The sequence below is a fragment of the Varroa jacobsoni genome, unplaced genomic scaffold (genome assembly GCF_002532875.2).
Source record: "Varroa jacobsoni isolate VJ856 unplaced genomic scaffold, vjacob_1.0 scaffold_411, whole genome shotgun sequence".
In the NCBI taxonomy this organism is placed as follows: Eukaryota; Metazoa; Arthropoda; class Arachnida; order Mesostigmata; family Varroidae; genus Varroa; species Varroa jacobsoni.
Window position 1 is genome coordinate 266,400 of NW_019213313.1, and position 20,927 is coordinate 287,326.

Sequence of the window (20,927 nt, forward strand, 5' to 3'; positions counted from 1 at the left end):
GCGGTTTTCAACAAATTCTCACCAGCTATACCGAACAGATAGATCATAGACGGACATTAGCAAAACAATTAATACTGGAGAGATATGAATCGAGAAAACGAATAGGCCTATTTGTGTGAGGACACGTGCTGCCTGTGCGACGGCGACTAAATATGCCTAGAATCATGGTGAAGATAATATATATATATATATATATATATATATATATAAAATGCTCTACACTTCGATGCTATACAAACAGACGCATCGTGCTTGTGTGGAATACTTGGTCATGCCATAGCTTCGAAAAAGATCTTATTCGTTCGGTCGCATCAATGTCTGCCGTAGTTACTGATGCTTTCGTTTTTTAGCAGACATAAGTAAGCCACTAAATTAGTGAGTATATATTCTGCTAATACAAATGGACGTCAAATGACATCGGACAATGCCGGAGGACAGATAAATTAATGGCTACTGTAAAGTCAAGTGTCGCTCGATCAGCTGAAAAAGGTTGGCTGCTAGTTAAAATTGTCCTAGACCCAGTAGGATTTGTTTAGTTTGTGTCGCCGAGTAAGTTTGCCGAACGCGATTGATCAAAATAGGCTGATATACCTGACCTGCTTCTACCCAACTTGGATGTATTATTTTGAGAAGCTACGACAGAGGATACGGCTGCCTGCGGTAGGTTCGAGGCAAATTCCTGTTATTGATAATAATAACATCGGAAAGAGATGATCAAGGAACGCAGGTAGGACACAAGACGTTCAGAAGTACTCACATCCCAGTTGTGACCTCTCTTCGTACCAGTTATCTACCACAATACTTCTTACCATTATCACTATAATTATTATATTATCACAGTGCGTGATTTTCAATTATATCTTAACTAGAATCGGCATTGCGGCAATGTAGCGATAGTGGATCGGCCAGAAACGCGTCTCAGTCGTTATCATGATCATTTTAAAATACGCGGCCACGATAGTCTTTTGTTTTCTATTTTCCTCTTGTCACTTGTCTATTCAATGAGTCATGGTATTAATATCTCATTTTATCACTGCTCTCCCTGCCGCGATATGCTCCTCTCACAAGGTTTTCACCAGTGCCTCGGTTCGCTTGCTTACCGATTGCACCTCATTATTAACGAACTTGCTGTAATTAAACAACTCTCAAGGTCACCATCGTTTTGATCTAGTAAATTGTGCTATGATATTTACGAACGGCGTGACGCATCAGGAGTTCTCGTCACACCAACATGGCCAATAGATACCGTACGATGCCGTTGGTGCTGCTGCTGCTGCTGCTACGAGACGCGTTATGGAACAGAGAAGTAACGTCGCGCCTGTGCTAGATAGTATTTTCAAGGGAAAAGCAAACGGGAATTGTGGCGTAGACAACTGGTATCTGCTTAATCGATTGATGTAAACGTCGATTATTTACGTTATAGTATACAGATCGGCTATAGGGGAAGCGAAGCAAGTTGAAGTTGTCTTGTTTTAGTCGACTGCACCATCGATGAAGACACTTGCGAGATGGGGGTATGACATCGAATACATGAAGCTTCTTTGTTTTTAACGATAGGCCAGCAAACGACGAGCGGGCTAACGATAAGGACCGATTCGCGTACTGCTAAAAAGTGGTGCATATCGATTTTTTTTATCGTACCTTTCTTTGATCCTACTGAGACCAAAGTTGATTTTTCTCTTAAACATTTATAATTCAATCGATTTTAGCACGTACTTACTAAATACGGATATTGTTTGCAAAAATAAAGGAATTTCACTGAGGTATTAGTTATTACAGCCTATACATATCCATATCAACTTTCACGTCTTGCAGAAGCTGATTCACGCATCGAATGAATCTACCCAAGCGGAATAGGGCCATTAGAATACTTCTGTTATGGTACAATCAGCCAAAAACCTTTAACACTACCGACTTTGCCCAAACTTAACTTTTATCGAAGCTACTTCATCCGTCGTTACATCCGCGAATATCTACGTGGAGCCCTTCCGTAAATTCATGCCACTCTATCTAATACGGATTTTGTCACTGGTCGAGCTCTTCGATATAATTGAAGATTTATTCGGCGCCATCATTACCTAGCAATCCTTCACATATAGAGAAATGCGAGGCAGCCGCCATAATTGCCGTTAGTACATCTTCGCCCATGCCAAGTTGCTTCCGGTAAAAATAAACAGATGCCCAATCCATCTAACTGCGGACGTATACCTTCCTAACTTTAACTAGTTGTCGTTTTTTTAACATTTTTTCCTCAACATATTTTTGTAAAATCGCATTCTTAATTACATCTATCGTCACCTTCAACGCTATCGTTTATTATGAAGATGTTTAATATAATACCATGCTGCCCCTTTTTATGATCAACTAAAAATTAACAAACCCGACAGTGGGTAACCATGCTGATGATCGAGACGACTCTATTATAACTCACTACATACTTACCACCTTTAGTTAATAGTAGGTAAACACAGGAACCGTAGCGAGACAATCGCTCGTTGCTCCAGCTGAGGAAATTCACAAAAAAGTGAACATATGGAAGAAGTTCCAATCTAGCTAAATGAAGTACGCCTGCAGGCGTAGTACTAATATGCTAAGCATGGGGAAGCACTGACACCCTATTACCTATTACGGGTAAGCTATAAAGAGCTGAGAAAGCAATCTGTGGATGTATTCAAGGGCAAGTTTATTGAATGGAATGATATCCACGTATCCGCTCTTCAGCCTGTCAAATACGTCTCACCTAACAATATCGAATCACGCTCCAATTAGAACTCAACGTTTGGCATCTCGTAGTTTTGCCAATTAAATATCAATCTTTAAAAATCCATTCTATCGGGTATAGAGGAAACAAGAAGTAAACTACACTTTTACCTTTTATCATTTAATGTAGTCTTCCATTTGTTTTCATTGTTATCATTACTATGACAGTTAACTCAAAGTAATTGAGATGGCTTCCCAGTTCAATCACTTCATCAACTCGTTGTTAATGTTGACCTTCCATATTTTGCTTTCATCTGCTTCATCAGCCAGATCCTCCTTCCTAATTTACGTATCAATCACAGAAGCACGCTTATGTATAGCTGAACGTTTCCCGTAGCAGTGGAACAATATGATCATATCGTCGTTAGTTTTCTTCTTTCCGCATAGGACGTAACCGTTCGTAACCACTTTGAGTGGATGGGCTTACTTGGGGTGCCTTGGCGTGGTCTTAGGTATCGGTCGGCGCGAATTTTCTAGGGAAAAGTGGTGAGCATGCGCACGGGCCCTAGATTCTATATCGTTGCCACAAGTGCCGGGGTGATTAGGAACCACAACTAAAATCGATCGGTTAACACGATGTTCCTCAGAGGAAACTTCACAAAGAACACAAAAGAATCGGCGCATCGATTGAATGAAGACATCAACATGTGTGCATATATATATATATATATATTCATACCTATTCTTCCCTGTCTTCATCCTCTGGTAGAACATTAATACAATAATAGTAAATAGGGTTTCTGCGCTCTGGTGACAACTTGACCAGATGTCGAGTTCGTCAGCAGACGCGAAAGCGACTGATGACCAATAGACAAGAGAAAGCTTGTTTGTCTTTATACTGTCGCAAAAGATTGAGATGCTACGAGTAGACTACGTTAAACGCGAAGATTGATGGCTACCCATGACAGAAAAAAAAATTAGCTAATGCTTGGCCATATTCCGAGCATCTACTATTTACTACAGAAAGGAAAGGCCGAACGAAGGGACAGATTTAAGCTGATATAAAGAAAGAAATGACAGCGATCCTCATAAATTTATTGAAACTAAGCAAAGTTAACGATGTTTTTATGCAACATTAGCTGCGAGTGTCACAGTTGCTGCCACGCACAGATACATGCACGTAAATAAGAACAGGATCCCTTGTCAGCATAACAGTGAGTAAAACAATTAACATAATCAGATAAAAATGGCAAACAACCGCACCAACGTGGCGCGTAACGACACAAATCTTTACACCCATAGGCCAAACAACCGATATGAGGATACTCGATATGGGATAAAACTTTCCACCTTTCTCACGCCGGAAAAATGTCGACACCATGATCAGACAAAGAGACAGGCAGGCACGTAGGCCTCGTTCGAGCTTTTACTAACGCTGTTCAAATCAACAAAAAAACAAAAACAACTTGATCGACAAGCACGACGACAAAACTCAGTTAGAACTCGGATGTGGAGAATTTGAATATCTTAATAGCAAATCGGCGCATATAATAAATGTAAGCGCATGTCTCTATTTCGATTAGTTACTACTATCAGCTTGATCAACTGGCAGCGTTCGGGTTTGGGAGCAAGTAAAACAAGCAGACAATTGTTAAAACTCACAGTTATTTGTAATGTATTAGGCGATACCAAGAGCATCTATAGAATAGACACAAAAAAACGCGACCTTTATCGAATTCTATGGCCGCGAATAAGGAGTCGATTGAGCAAATCGTTGCTACCTAAGAAGTTATTGTTTTGCCCTTTGATTTAAGGATAGCATGTAAACATATCTTCCTCTTAAAACATGTCCTTCTACCTGTTTTTAAACTTAGGTAATTACAGTTGTTTGAAATCATCTTTCTTGCTTGCCCTCATTTGCTCCTTTCGGCGGCCTTTGGTATTTTCGATACAGCAAAAGGACAAGTGCGGCCTAAGAAGTTATAGATAGCACAGCAATAGCCGCACGTCGAATTGGCCGGGATCGGCGTGACTCGACGTGACGGAGGCACAGACGTCGCACGAGAGCAAACATTACATAAGGTTCTTATTCGTCTTATTCAGAGCTAGACACAGTTCACTTGACTGAATCAGCATCCGAACCTCGCTGACATAGCGCAGCGGTCGGCCTGACGCAGATGCTGCGATGTGATGTCTCAGCAGCAGTTAGCTGTATGGCCCTTGACGAGAAGGGCAGCTGGGGAGCAAATGGGGTTGTTGCCCACTTTACGTTAATGTGCCTACATGTTTATTTCTGGTTCGTGGCGTCTAACGTAAGTTTCTAACAAAGAAAAATTCTTTTCTCGCCTTTTCCCCACGCTTTTTGCAACAGTTAATAATAATAATCGTAATAACTATAGTAATCATCATCATCACAGTCACAGTGTCAGTAAACGTTTAAATAACAATAATAGTATTGTAATAACAGCAGCAGCGACGACTAATACTTCTCCCGTCCCCGTTTCACTAGCGCCACGATCACAACAAAAAAAAAATGAAGGGGAAGAGGTCTATCCGCAAAGGTCAAAACATTTTTTTGCGTTTCTGTTAATGAAGGTAACAGCAGCGAAAAAGAGCATACGTTTCGCAATTCTAATAGCAGAAACGGCAACAACAAAAACAACAGTAAAAGCCATGAAAATGAGCTTTGTGCCGTAAAGCCAAACGTGCGCCTTTTAATAACAGAAGAACTTTTGCCTATCAATGAGTCAGCAACACTAACCTGACGATACGTTGGGCTAATTGCGATGACCAAAATACCCCAGTTGAAAGATAACAAGCACTTCATGACAAACAAGCGAGAGGGCTAGTGTTTATTACTGGCTGTGTGGTCAACCTATAACCCTTGCTGTGCTTTCAATTATTTTATCATTAGTTACGTCGTACACAGACTGTGTACGTCCTGCAAAATTGTGCACAAAACCCTTCGAAAGATATCCGCCACTAATATTGGAATCGGCTAGTTATCTAGCGGTCGCAAGTCTTCACGCGGTAACGGTGCAGTAACGAGCGAGAAGTTTGCTCTAGATCTATTCTAGGATTTAAGTTCAACTATTCATCTTGTCGTTTGTATTTTTCATCTTGCTAAAATTGCTAAAACATAACTTTAATCGCTTTAGAACGCTCTGGTATGACATAGCATCATCACATGAGTATACGGCGTCAACGTTTACCTACGTCGTCATTCGGTCATGATTGTTAAGGTAATGGAAAAAGCAAAGAACTGTCATTGAAATAAGCTTTGCGCCACCGCATTGATAACTGTTTCAACTTCAATTTGCCTGGTTCTCCTATTAATATCATAACTATTATTGTTTTTATATCAGTGTGTTGTATTAAAATAAACACTATCGTTTATATATATATATATATATATATATATATATATATGTAATGAGAAAAGACACTTTCACTTTCAAGGTAACTATTTGCAGAAGTTACATAGTTTAACTTGACAAAACCTTACAGTAAATTAGTTATTGTTTTAGCTTAGGAAGTTCAGTGACAGATGCAATCGAGCTGTATCATAAAGCCGCAAGAAGTTGATTAAGTTCAGCCGTTGCTAGCGTTTTTACGTGCATCTGTGTTACTAACAGCAGAGCTCGGTTTGTATGTTAAAACGGTCGTTTTCGCATCAGCTTTTTGAACTATAGAAAGATCAACACACGAACCCTGCACCGCTTCAAATCAGACCGGGTTTGTGTCTGACATGCGATCAGCGCTTAACTCAATAACTTCTTGGTTGAATTAAATATACTATCGTGTTTAGACGATGAAAAACACGTACGTATCTTCCTTTTGAATATAACATAATTTTACTACGATCACTCATTGACTGTTCCCATACATTAAATCATCGGCTATTATCGATAGAGAAGCAGCTTCTAGAAATCTTAAAACTTAAAGGCAGGGTACAAGTTTCTTCCAACTACGATTTTAATTAGGAATTTTTAGTACAGAATGTCATAATATTCAGAGTTGTTCTAAAAGGGAGAAGAAGCTATCTATGTTTTAATACAATGAAGTTCTCACCCTTAGCTATTAGCGTACAATTGAATTTTTTTTTACACACTCATTTTTTAATCGTTGTGAATTTACTTATTATATTTGCTAATTAGATTCTTTCAAATCCAGCGACTAACCTCATATGACTAGTAAGGCATTTATACTTTTTTTTTCGCACAATGTAGTAACCTGGTCGGCTGGATACAGCTCTCAACAAAAAATTGCTAAGAAGTTTTTCTATATATATATATATATATATATATAGAAAAAGTATTTACCGACAGATAGGTTACGTTGACAAATATGTTACAATCAATTCTACTACATGTGTGCGTATGTATGTGATATATTATTTTTTTTGCGCAAACGTTTTCGGCAGAAGACTATCCTAAACAACAACAATTAATGCGAAAAGCTTCGGTATTTGACCAAAGTTATATGGCCCGCAATAGGCTCTCGGAAGTCTGCGTAGCCCAAAACACAGCCACCTAAATGAACGCCACACAGACTCACGCCCCAAACGGGGGTTAAATGGCTGTTCCTTTACTGTCCGGCAGGCAAGCGAAACATGAAGTAAATATATCATAGTTGCACCAGGGGCGATTTCGACTGTTGCAGTCCAAATGAAGGGGTAATAGGGGACGGCTTGTTGATAGATCTATTTATTTACTTGTAGTGCCGTCTATGGTATATGCGAGCCGCGCACTATAATTCGTAATCAAATCGCTATCTGATGGGTGTCAAAGTGGGTTCGTTGTTCTTCATTCTTGTCAACTCTCAAAGCATCGTGCCCTTTTTCAACGAATTTCTTTCCTTTCATAAGCTAGGGGAACGTAACTGTACGATATGTATAGGCTTCACACACAGCACGAGATCGTATGAAAAGTACGATTCTATTTCTATTTCTCTAGGGATCCCGAACTTGCTTGAAAAATCGAATGGGATTAACTTACTGAATGCGGTAAAAACGACGAATGTTAAATGACCTATCGTCTTTGATCTTTCCACGGTGAGGTGATCGAGCATACAGAACTTGAATATCCACATTTAACTTGCAGCTAATATATTGATTGCCGTACTAAAAATGTTCGGGCTTCTTATGAACCATCGTTGTGATTATGGTACATTAAGTATTTCCAGTATTTTACTTTGGATGGAATAATGCAGCTCATATACCATACTTACTTAGGCGATGCACGAAAATATAGCTAACTACGTTAACGTTCCCAAAACGCGTTGTTTCAGCACCTTGCTAGCAACTCCTGCAGTCGATCTACAAAGGTGGGCACAAATTTGATGACAAAAAAATCACTCACTCCTCAGTTCGCTACCGTCACCACTAACTTTTATTGCCTCCGTAAAGTTAACTGATTCCGGCTCGTTGTTTACAGCGTCTACCCGTATCTGACGCCCTCTCCTGGTAACGAAACTTACGGATAATATATTCGACCACTTGTGCCATCTTTATTATTAGCTATTATAATTCGTTGAGGCTACGATTTATTCTGTCTATGGCCCCTTCACAAAAAGAAATTCGAGACAGAAAAACAATCATTGTAAAGACAGAAATAAACAAAAAACGTCGTTAACTGCCTGTTTGACTAATCATGTCTTCCGGCAGAAGAACTAAAGGCGTCTGCCATCGGTCCCGTCAACATTGGCGGCACAGTGTCCGTCGTCTTTGACACGTTGCCAATTGCCACCAGTCTATTGTTACAGCGGGAGCAGAAGGACAGAGTTTATAGAAACAGGAGATTAGCATAATTAGGTTTTTCGCAGCCAGATGAATAGGGCTGCTACCTTCATTGCCAACCTCACACTCATACAAACGAAATGAAATGCACCTATTCATAGAAACTTAGTAGGACGAAGCGCTCATCGCAATGGCCACGTTGCCTCTGTAAGTCGCTTTTCAATGTTCACCGACTTCGCAGCCGGGGTATCGTTGGCAATCGTAGTGACGATGCGCGGAAAGTCATTTTGTCAAATATGTCTACACTAAAGTGAAGGATAAGGAAAACAGAACCATTAAACTACCGATTGATCACTGATGCGTCGAAAATTGACGGCTAAATTAACGGTGAAAACGACAGCCTTGTACATATATAGCTAAAGCGCGAACTTACCATATGCCACACCTATCCAGCTTAGTGCGCTGACAGCTCCGTTATATGCCGTCAGGACGGTGATTACGAACAGTCAGCCATCTATTCCGTATCATGCCATCTTCGGCTCGTTGTGATCTTTTGTCTTAGCTGCACGAAAATCACTATGAGCCACCGGAATATCATCACAATTGAAAAGACTGCGACTTACATAACCGGACATGCATAGATAGGTGGGTGACTGCTTTACGGAACAGCAGAAACCGTTCATGCAAATCACCTTCTCATCGTTCGGCCGATGAGCAGAGATCGTAAAACTAGCGGAAAATAGAGAGACAGTTTTGGCCTTGTTTGACAGGATAATATTGTCATAGCGTAATGCCATCGATCTATTGATGACACGTGTATATATAGCAGTTAAATCGACATAATACAATACGAACATTAGCTGCCATTTTAAGATATTATGTCGAAGTTAGGTTTCAGCTAGAGACTGCTACACTATCGTTAAAGCTGGTACGTGCGCCTACGTGCAGACAATTAACAAAGCTCTCGTCCCGTGCGGTTGCAGGCATGTTGGTTCAACTCTTACTCGACGCGTAACTGCACGACACGAGGACCCTTCTGCAATCGTGCTGTTTCGTTCGTGATTACTCTAGTTATAATGAGGCAAGACAATGATCGTAATCGTAGCCGAAACGCTTATACATCATGTGAACGGCATGACAATGTCCTTTGTGTGAGTGGCAATGCGTTGCTTTCGAAACTAGACTTAATGTGCAAAGGCCGATCTTTGTCTGTACCAAGACAGCTTCAGCTCTGTGTAGTATAAATACATGCGTCGGCAGCCGTAGCTAGCTCATCATGCACTGATATGGCCGTCGATGGGTGTGATCTAGATCAGAAGATTGTGTACCACGTCAGTTAAGGACGTCCGAGTCGAGATACGATTGGGCAGTGTCCTGTGTTACGATGCAGCTTGGTACTCAGTGGCAGCTGTTATCGATTGGGTCGTGTCATTATAGCGATTACGATCAAACGCCATCTCACTCTTCGTGAATTCAAGCCAATGACACTCTTAGTGTTGCTAGCCAATGTATTTGTTACCCCTCGTCCAAATAAACGATGACTTCATCGAACAGATGCAGATGTTATAAAGTGATTCGTTTGTATGGTATCACAGAAAGCACCGCATTATAGGCAGAACACTGTCTAAGCTGGCAGACGGTGGCTGGCCGGGCGCACGGAGCTCAACGATGGCGATTACTTGAGCTTTTGTAAGCTATAAAGATGACTAGCTAAGAGCTACATGCCCATCGATTTATATTGTCAGCTAGCTACATCAGCAGTCATTACCTCATTCAATCGTATTGCCACTCTTCGTTTGTTTTGTGTTGTTAGAGCGTCCGGCTATTCTGTCGTATCTAGTTTATGATTAGTTACACTTGCATGAAATAACTGATAGCAAATACAACAGCGTCGGCGATAAGTTGTTAGAAAAACCATTCGTAAGAAGGCAGTCGTCTACGCTCACAGTCGGGCGGTAAAAGTCGAACATGGCTAGCTATTGTGTTCTTTAAAGAACTAGCAAGCTACGCTGGCCGCTACGTAGTAAGCGGCAACCGCAACGATTATCGTACCAGGAAATGACAGTTTGTTTAATCGATAACAAATAGGCCATTCTTGAGATTCTCTGGGAGACACGTTCAGTTCCATTGTTAGTTAATGAAGTTGTTCATATAGTCGAACTCAAAGAAAACGCACGGGCACACACACATACACACACACACATACACACACACACACACACACACACACCCCCCGTATACGGAGAACACCTATGTAACAAATTGCGACTCTAGCTAGTTCTCTCTTCCGCACTACCTACGCCGGTTGAAAACTGTTGCTTTATTATCGTTTTCATATCCTCGTAGTATCAACTGCATCAAAACGACGAACCGTTAACTGCCACTCGATGACGCGTCCCTTCGAAATGGGCCCGCACATCAGTTACCCGTTCTTTTGTCTTTGAAGATAACTTTAGCAGAACTTTTCCTTTACGGATTTCGAACGCCGTCAACTTATAGATATATGCACACCGTCATCAAGCGCTTGCCTACCCATCAATGCATAGGTTTTCCGTAGGAAAATGCCGATATGAACCAAACAAAGCACAGTTAAGCCGTCATGCCACGCGGTGGCGTCAACAGAATACCGACGAGTTATTCTTTTTTTCTAAGAACAGTCATGTACAAGCATAGGCAGGACGTGCATCATCTGGCTGTACTACAATGTATAGTAACCTCGAGTCAGATCGCTGCGTTAACAAAGAGATACTACTTTAGCCTTATGTATAGAGACGTATGACGGCGGATGGAATACGAAGTCACCTGGTCCCAACTAACCAATGGAAGGTAGTTGACAGCTAGTGACCAAATTCACCAATAAACAAAGATCAAATGAACAGCCAGAAGAGTGGATGGTTCGGCGAAGCCAGTTGTTCCATCTCCTAGTACAATGGGGCGTAAAGGGGAGCATTGACCTATGTCTATATAAACTCTTCTAACATTGCTGTCGTTCCAATCTGTTAGAGCTGTTCCAATCTAGATCTAAGTAATCGGATAACGATGCAGTTTAGTGATTACAGCGTACTGAAGTTATCTCTAACGACGCTCAAGCACGACTCAAGCTCGAGTATGACCGTCATTGAACGCTGATTTACATATGGGCTGCCTCTTAGTGGATTAAACATTAGAATAGCGATAAATGTAGACCTATAGTCTACATATGGCGCGAAGTACTCAATAATAAAAGAATAGTACAGAAGGTCCCAGAACTACTAACATATAGTGTAGGAAAACCCGGTGTAGAGCGGATCGACTTCTACAACCAGGTCTATGATACGCACTCATTAACGTTGCGCTATGATGCGTGGCCTTAGCCGAGGACAATTGCAATTGGCTTTGTTATATTATTGGCATCTTGTGCCCTGCGCTTGGCCAGCTACATGGTCGGTCTATTGTGTTGTAGATCGACGAGGACATGTGCGCCTACAATGAGGCGTTAGTGCATCTAGTGTTGACCCACTGGAAATGCAGATTGTAGAGCTCAGCGTTGAATTTTACCTTTATAATGGAAGAAGTTAGAAGGTGAGTGAACAGGACCTCACCTAACGACTGGGGACGTCCAGCTTTGTGGAAACAGAGTTCGTTTTCACCTTAGTTGCTAACTACTGCCTTACTATGCAGATGATTTTTATCTGAAGAAGTACCTTATTCTCGTTTCCAACATCGAACACGGACGGGCTAACTGAACATCTAAACAGAATAGCCTTTATGCCAATATTGAGGTAATCTTCAACGAATTGGCGATACTGCTTTCCACAAGAAACCAATGTCTTTCATCTGCGTCCCCGGTTAAATGTGTGGATAATATATATATCGTATATATGCTTGGCCCCTATATCGTAGTCAGCTGCGTCTATACATTATTCGAAACGGCTTAGTATTAATAGCGACACCACATATGGAAACTCAGCTTCAGCGGCAGTGGCGTTCAATTATGGCCGACTTCTATTTTTCAAATACCCAGTTGCGATTTTCGACGGGAACAGAGCAATTTGACTGACAATGAACTAACTCCGCACACCGGAAAAGGTTGATCAATTTTCGAAAATCAATGAAGCCTCCTATACAAATGCGTCGTTGTATAGATTACAGATCGATACAGAATCGTTCGTGGGACCTCCATCAATTGGAAGACTAGCTTGGCATAAAAGAGATTACAAGACGGCAGCCATAACGAACTCCTAGACCTTAGTATACACGACTGCATCGACGAAAAATCTAGGTCTTCTCTGATGTTCTACGAACCACCTTCTCTATATTCCAATCAAAGAAGAAGTGCACAAGTTAGAAAAGACGTACATTGAAGTAATTACCGGTTATTACGGGGCGTTATTTAACCCGGGACATCGCTGTCGATAGAATAAATTTTACAATGGGCCTTAGTGTAGTCCTTGTGCTTGGCTACGATGCTACTTGCATCGTCATACTGATCAGTGTAGATTCTCACGGGATCTAAGTCATTAATTGAGTTTAAGATCTTTTTATGTCTATTTAAGAGGCAGCTTCGCCATTCTGGATGAAGTAAGAATACCTCGTTAAAGGAGATTCTGCACTAATTCGAAGATTCTCAAGTCCTAGAATTGCGCACCTCATTTGAAGAGACGTCTCAAGTCACAGCAAGTTAAGCATTAGAAGCTCTAGGAAAAGGAATCCTATGGAATTAAGCGGCAGCTTTTGAATTTACTGCTACAGATATTATCGTGCATTACAGTTTTCACCGTCAGATGCGACAAGAATCGTTTCGTAAATATGCTATAAAAAGTGTTTCTTGATTTAGTATGAATTGATATCTAATGTGTGTATATGCGTGAGTGCCATATCGAACGAAGACGGACTTCGTTCGTTGTATTCAAAGTGATACTTGAAAAGGAAACAGGATAACCAAACGTGAGAAGTTCTCACGCATACGAAAGCGTTACTCGTCATTCACACGATTTCGCCGCAGCGCAAGCAACAGTGCAATAAATATGAAATCTATCACGATGTCAAGGTAGACGCAGCAGGTGCTGCATCGGACATCTCATTGGCAAGTTGGTACGCGCACCCAGAGGCGTATCGTCGAGCGGAATGCTGCATAATCTGAACCTAAAAAAGGACTTCTACAATTCGTGCGGCTCCTAATTTAGGCAGTATATACTAATCGAGACACCGCTTTTGCCGTTTTATCATAACTGCAATATTGAAAAAAAAAAAAAAAAAAACTGCAAATCTTCAACAATGCGCCAAAATGAGACAGGACAAAATTGTCATGTGGTAGAGGCCTGATCGCACCCGAAAATCATCAAAACTATCTGGGCGCACATAAATGCAGAAGCCGTACACACATATATACATGGGATTAGTGTTAGCCGTCGCTTGCCCATGCAGATCTGTGTGAAGAAAAAAGGAGGAAAAACATTTTGCCAATAGTGCGATAATGGTGATAATGCCAGCAAAAGCGGCTCCTTTTCAAGAAGTGTTGTGAGCCACAACTGAACGCGATTGTACTATTTACAATGGTAATGTAAGCGAACGAGATACGTTATTGAATATGCGGGAGTTGCCCCTGAACGGTTTATTGCCGCTGAAACCGCCCCCAGGCTCACGGCCGCGTAGGTAAATATTCGCAGCGACCACAATAACAAACGCACCTTAGGACGATGGAGCAAACTAAGATATAAACAATATGTAGATTAATAAAGAATAGAAAAAATGATATTAATCGTTGGTTTGATTTGTTCATTTGACAAGCAACGATGTGCAGCATTGAGCCTGCCTCTATAAGAAGGGAGAACGCCCTAACAGAACAAATCACAGTGCCCATAATGGCAATGGTAATTTATTCTTGAACTAATACTTGTACTGTCGGCTATTGCAAAGATAACTATCATTTAACAGACTCCGGTAACAAACACCGGGAATTTGTACGTCCTTTTGACTATCTCACTACCATACGCGAGAAATGATTGTCGACATCAACAACAACAACCAAGTGTCACTCAATAAAACATCTATTTTCGGCTTAATTATGGGTGAAAGCTAATTTGTATTGAACCGTGGGCCATGACTTTATTAGGGGGTAACGATAAAGGGTTGTTTAGGGCACGACAGAAATAGAAGGCAATGCTCAACGTTGGTATTTATTGGTGGAACCCAATGTGTTTATTTAAGGCAAAGTCTAAAACGTTGGCATTCGTTAGAGATTATAATATATATGAGCTCGTTCGTAATAAAAGGGGAGAAATAAAGAAAAAATCGGATATGCAGGTGAACGTTTAAATCGTTAGCAGAAGTACACGGTTACTGTTAGAGCACTGATCCCAATAAAACTAGCGACTTTACGATAACTTAACGGACGATACTTTGACTTCCATTTGCAAATCGTCCACTTTTCTTCTTCAATCGTATTCAATTGAAGTTAGACAAAGGTCCTCATTTCGCAAACGTCTTTTCGTTTGCGCATAAACGATCTGTGGCTGCTTATGTAGTACGGCGTCTTATCACGTTGCATTTTTTTGTCAAGAACTCGTCCGCCTAAACTATACAGCCACCGTAACAAGCAAGCTTGCTCGCCATCAGCTAAAGTGTAATCATATGCGATACGCTGCCGTCTGAGTAAACGTTCTTGTACGACGTTCTAAGTTCCAGGTTACACGTGCCTTTACATAGTTATAGAACATTGCATCACAAACGTACGCGTTCTCTTCTCACACCTGTCACATTGCCGCATCAAACACTGGAACGCCCACCCGCCCAATTAGTTATTGTGTCCGTAATATTCTGGTAAGTTGAATTGTTGGACCAAAGTCACCATCTGCTTGGTTTCAACCTTAGCGGATCCGCTGTCAATAGCAACGCTTAATAACGTAAACCTTAACATAAAATACCTCGAAACGGAACGTTATTCAAAACGTGGCAAGGTCATCAAAAAATGACTGAAAATTGGTGTTGAGGTCACTTTATTATTTGGCCCATATAGCACGATGAAACACATATACCTACAGCACAGTCTGTTAAAAAAGCGTTATTAAAGGTAATAAGAAATCTTTGAACATTGAAGTTTCATCTTCCAGTTCTCTGAAAGGTATAATTGAAAGCTAGTAAAGGGCTCTATCGAAACTTCAAGATCATGATAGCACACCCTTATGTAAACATACTATTCGTTCGTACGTGCAGTACATTTTCTATCGGCGACGGCATCCGCAAAAAGCGACAATAGCCATTCGTCTAATAAGCTACGTGCTATCTTATGATTAGAACGAAGCGGGTGATGATAAGTTCCCCTTGGGTAGGTCATTATAGGATTAAAACGAAGAAATTTGGTCAATAAAGCGGTAATTTTACGACTTTCACTTCTACCCCCTACCCTACCCGCCTCGTAAGGCATCTTCTGTTATTCTATCTTTACGTCTAATGTGATTTTTTAATCGTTCCTATTGTCGGTGTCCCGGGCGCTACTTTGGGAGTTGTTTTTGTCCGATCTGACGACGGGTTCTGCGTCGGCGCGAACAACACAATTGAATTTTTATTTTTATTGATGTTATCGTTTCGACAATGGTCGTCGTTGGGTACTTGTCGTAGGAATCAGTTATTCTTTATGACAATTTATCGCTATTATTTCTATGCCGGTTTACCTACAGCTATCTTCACTTCACAGCAAGCAAACCCTTGCTTGTTTACATATGAGTCCTTCCCACAATACAGCAATGGGGAGGACCATTATACAAAAAAAGGTATTTGGAAATACGGTATTTCCTACATACGTGCGATTGTTACTATATGTGATACCTTTCACGTTTCATATGCCTTGTTTTGCCTGCTTCGAAGCGAAAAAAGGGCTAGAAAATCCTCAAGTTCCAATATCAATATAGGGTTTTCACTGTCGCCTGTCTTCGGCAGGCCATCGAGAGCTATTACGAAGCAAACGAAAAATATAGCACTGGAAATTGTCAACAACCTGTATCATCACAGAAATTATGCCATTATTGTCTGCGTCGGATTTTTCTTATTAGTAATTGATGCTTTCAACGAACCAACACCATTCAACTAACGTACACGATAGCAGCGAACATTTCATAAGTTCACTGGCTGATTGTTTGTTTAATGGAATTTTTCATTCTTGTGCCACTAAACAGCGTTATGTAGTTATGCGTTAAATCGTATCGTGCTAACGAAACGTGATAACGTGCTGCACGTCGATACTAGTTCTGCGCCAGTATCGCCGCCGACTACCACCCTGATGTCGTCGTGTCACCTGGCAGACGCAGCTAAACGAACGCGCATTGCTATGACGAATATCGTTTGACAAAGAGTCAACTCGAATAGATTGCTTCGGTTCATGATGAGGAAACTGGGGTTATTCGATGGAAAGATAATGCTCGGCTGTGTATCGACCGTTTTCTTACTGTCTACTGCTCGTCTGTGCGCTGTTTGTAGAAGAAAAACAGATCATATAATAAGTTGCCCACCAACTGCAGCGGCAGTTGCAATGAAACATTGCACAACGAACAAAGTTCTGTTAATCACTCTGACACCAGAATTTTTCTTTGAAAAACAACATAGCGAGGTCCCTCTCGCCACGACATGGTATGCCGACAGAAAGACGGAGAACAGATAAGAAGTAAAGCGCCACACCGTCAGCGCTGTAATGGGTCTGTTAACGACGATAGATGATCGATCTCCGGATTTCCGCCTACGCCGGTAGTAAACCGCAACTACGATCGGCGTCAATGATTGTATAGGTGACCCAAAGCACAATCAGGCGGTTCCAGCTCTTCTTCAAACAGCTTCTGCAGAGGAACATAAGATCGAAGCAATTTTCCTTCGCACAATATCGTCACCATGACGACGACGACGACGACGACGATAAGGCATGTCAGCGTTAATAAGTGAAACATAGCGCAGTCGGTGATATGAGGCAAAAAAATCGATTCGTTTATTAGCGGAAGCGTGCCAAACAACCGACCTGCCACCTATCGGCGTTCGCCGTTACTATACGATCTAACAGTAGAAATTAACACTAACAGGTTAGGATAAACGGCTGCATCGTTGTGGCAAGCAACATCAGAATGGTAACAATTAAACTGAGTAAGTTATAGTTCATCTTTGCCAATAGATTGAGCTAAACGGATGATTTCATGGGTACACTTCTAAACACAGTAAATATGCATTAAGTATAATTGATACTGGTTGGATTTTTGGTCCTGATTCTAGTTAACGATAATTTTATTTCCCTGAAAATAGCAATGACTATAATTGTATATTATAATTGTATAATTGTACTATAGTATTACATTGCTAGTACTTGTCAAACAAATTGTTGAAACATTTATCCGAACAGCTTGCACAACCCTAAGATTTATACAACAGGTCATTTGTCGCCTTCAGTAATTGTGTTACTGGCGACCTTTAGCAAGATTCATTTTGAAATAAGCCTTGGAATTCTTAACTTAACGAAAATTTCAAGTCATTATATATGTGTACATATGTATAGATGACAGGCCAATGAAGAATAGCACATGCGGTGGCTCATAGAAGCATACGTCAAAGAAACGCTATCCACATGACCTCACGGTTCCCCTCACCTAACTTCAAGCTCCACTTTGAATTTTTATTTAACGCCAATCAAAACACTACCGCTCTGGGCAACAGAAGCTATGATACGCCCACGTCCGGCGCTAGTTACGATCAGACATTGCGTCGTAATTTATTAAGCGGACAACGCTAAGAACATATTACCTAATATGTCCATACAAAAAGACGTAACGCTGCGAAAGCACGTTTTATCACTTTCGTCCATTGATGGTTATGTTGACGTTTTGTTGTTATAAATGTCATGTTGTTTTGGAAGGCTCAGCCCGTTCCGGCCGACCTGATCGCCGATCAGGACGCAATATGTTGTCAAGATGGGAAAGGACTAAACTCCTTCCTTAGGAGATGGATGACGCAGCACAAGACGAAACAGTAAACCGTTTCGATGGCGAGTCGCCTCGACGCGTCCTTATATAGCAGCAGCGGCAGCAGCCTTGATGCAGTGTCCCACCTAAAATCGTCCTACAATGTAGCAGAGTGTTATTGTGGACAGTCCATTAAAAGCAAAAAAATTCAACTCACAAACATCGCTATTCCCGTCGTCGACGTCACTGCCGTTGTGGCTTTGAATGATGGTACGAAGCGACGTTTGCCGACAAAATTCTGCATTCACGACCTGTTCTCATACGCACGGTGTATTGGAATTGGGAAACATTTTAGCGGGTTGTTTGAAGGGGCTCCTTTACTATTCCTGACACCACGCGAAAATCAGGAGGAAAGAATAGACTAACAAACTTGTCATGGCAAGCAACATACTGACGCGGTTTTCAAAATTTGAGCGAAGATCAGCTATGTCTAAGCCTTTCCTGCTGGACGAGCCCCCACCAAACACCTAAGCACTCTTTTAGCCGGAATCGATGTATTGTTGACAGTTTTTATACAGCTTCTGAAAAATCCGATGAGAACTTCAATAAAGAAAATCAAACGGTCCGGAGTAGGAATTACGGCCTACCTCAAGAATTCCTTAAAACAGCTTGAAAACCCATCTTAGATACATCCAGTTTTTTGCTACAGATATTAATGACGGTTGGCGAGAGGAAAACATTAATCTCAATCGGATCGTCCAGATATGCATCATCGCTTAATCGTTGCTTCTCTTCTGACGCCTTTTTGTACCTTTGAACTTTTCGAGCGTCTTAAGGCGCTGCACTTTTAGGGCATGGTGCCGCTTTACAGCTTTATTCCGTTGTAGTTTGTTATATATAGCGTACCTAAGCAACACTTTGACAAGTTCACACCTACTAATATCGTTTGATTGGTTTAAAGTGATTTGCGGGCTAGATAAAGGATATTTTTAGAATGACCTTTAGGTTTAGGTGCCGAACCTAAGCTGTAACTGTGATGTAGAAGCTCGATTGAACAACTGTGAATGTCAGACAGGATACTCTTATGTCATAAATATTTTACGAACAAATTTTTGTTGTTGCCACTATTGGCAGATGACAGAGTCATATAGAGACGTTCCTTCTATTATGCTATGTCTGTGTGTAAAAAGCAGTATTTTTACCGACAAGCAAACATTCAACAGCCTGTACGTATGACAGGAGCGTTCAGGAGATTCTCAAGGATATCTCCATCCAATATGAAGCAATGCTGTATATAATCCGCAATAACCGTTATTACCATTACAACGATAGCAGCTGCCTTTAACACCAACAACCATAGTACATTATAAGAGTACTATTATTATGTGACAAGCGTGAAATAAAACGATGAAAAAATTTCTTCTTATTAGTATTATATATATATATATATATATATATACATCCATACTATATATATATATATATATATATATATATATATATATAGTAAGCATGATAGATGCAAAGCTAAACGGCACGTTATGTAGCGCTATCGTAGCGGCATTACACCGTTGGACAACTTTAACCAATTTCTACTACGCCATTGACGATAACGACATAATGTACAATATACATTAGACGCTGGTTAATTTCTAAAGATTTAAAATGAAACACACCACTGTATCTTGGTAGCTGGTCTTCAGGTTTGTTCCTAAGTGGCTTAGGGGCCAATCATCGCATGGGAAATAAATTTAGGCAACTCTCACTCTAGACATTCGCGCCGCGACTTATTTCAAAAACTTTGTCGAGCACAATGAGGAGCATATTTAATATGTTATCTGTTTATTCTAGTTCAACCGTTCGTCACTGTCGTAAAAGCAGTAATGAGTCAGCAAAAGGAGACCGCCATAAGCGCATCAACTCCAAAGCGATAATATTGTGAACAGGTGAACTTGTCATGGTCAAAATGAGACATTTCGTCCAAATCAAGTTTCAGTCATAACGAGCGTGCCTTCAACGCGTAAGACGTCTTTACTCCGGCATAGACCACCCATCACGTACTCTGAAGAGTCACGGTAGGTGACTGAATGGATCCGCGTATTGACTGAACGAGAAAGCCATAATCGATATGATGAAACCGCCAGGATAGCTATAGACTAAAAGAAAATGCCAGTTGTAATAGATAGATAAACTATTTTGCATTTGGAAATGTTAAGTGTCTTTTTTCAACGTGTCGCATTGGGCCTCTATGGGAAGCACCAAATGATGCTTTCAGCTTCATACAATTGGCAACGATGATAAATGGTGCTGGTAAGAGTCGCGGTCGATTGAACTGCGAGCTTTCGCAAGTACTTCCCGATGACCATCTCATTACTATGCCGAAATCTGATTGTGTCTGCGAATGTTCTTCATGCATCATATAAAGCACGTAATCTGTATCTATGAAGCTAGTAAGAGCTACTTCGAGCTTCAGAATACGATGTGTTGCAAGCAACTGAAAACGAAAAATTTGCCCTTTATTGCGCTTTTGGGACTAATTTAAGCTTATCCGTAATGTTTCGTTTTAACATTTGGCA

General features: G+C 40.9%; 1 protein-coding gene and 1 long non-coding RNA gene across 11 annotated transcripts in view; one reads left to right on the forward strand and one right to left on the reverse strand.

The window, feature by feature from the left end:
* The window catches only part of LOC111260213 (trafficking kinesin-binding protein 1), an 89,867-nt gene that overhangs the window by 49,485 nt on the left and 19,455 nt on the right, over window positions 1–20,927 (reverse strand). The window lies entirely within an intron of this gene.
* LOC147753532 (uncharacterized) lies at window positions 333–3,348 on the forward strand. 2 transcript variants are annotated; one of them, XR_015310947.1, is made up of 3 exons: window positions 333–727; window positions 1,069–1,615; window positions 1,816–3,348. It is a non-coding gene; the product is annotated as an uncharacterized LOC147753532 (long non-coding RNA). The 2 variants fall into 2 exon arrangements; XR_015310948.1 differs by having other exon boundaries at window positions 333–489.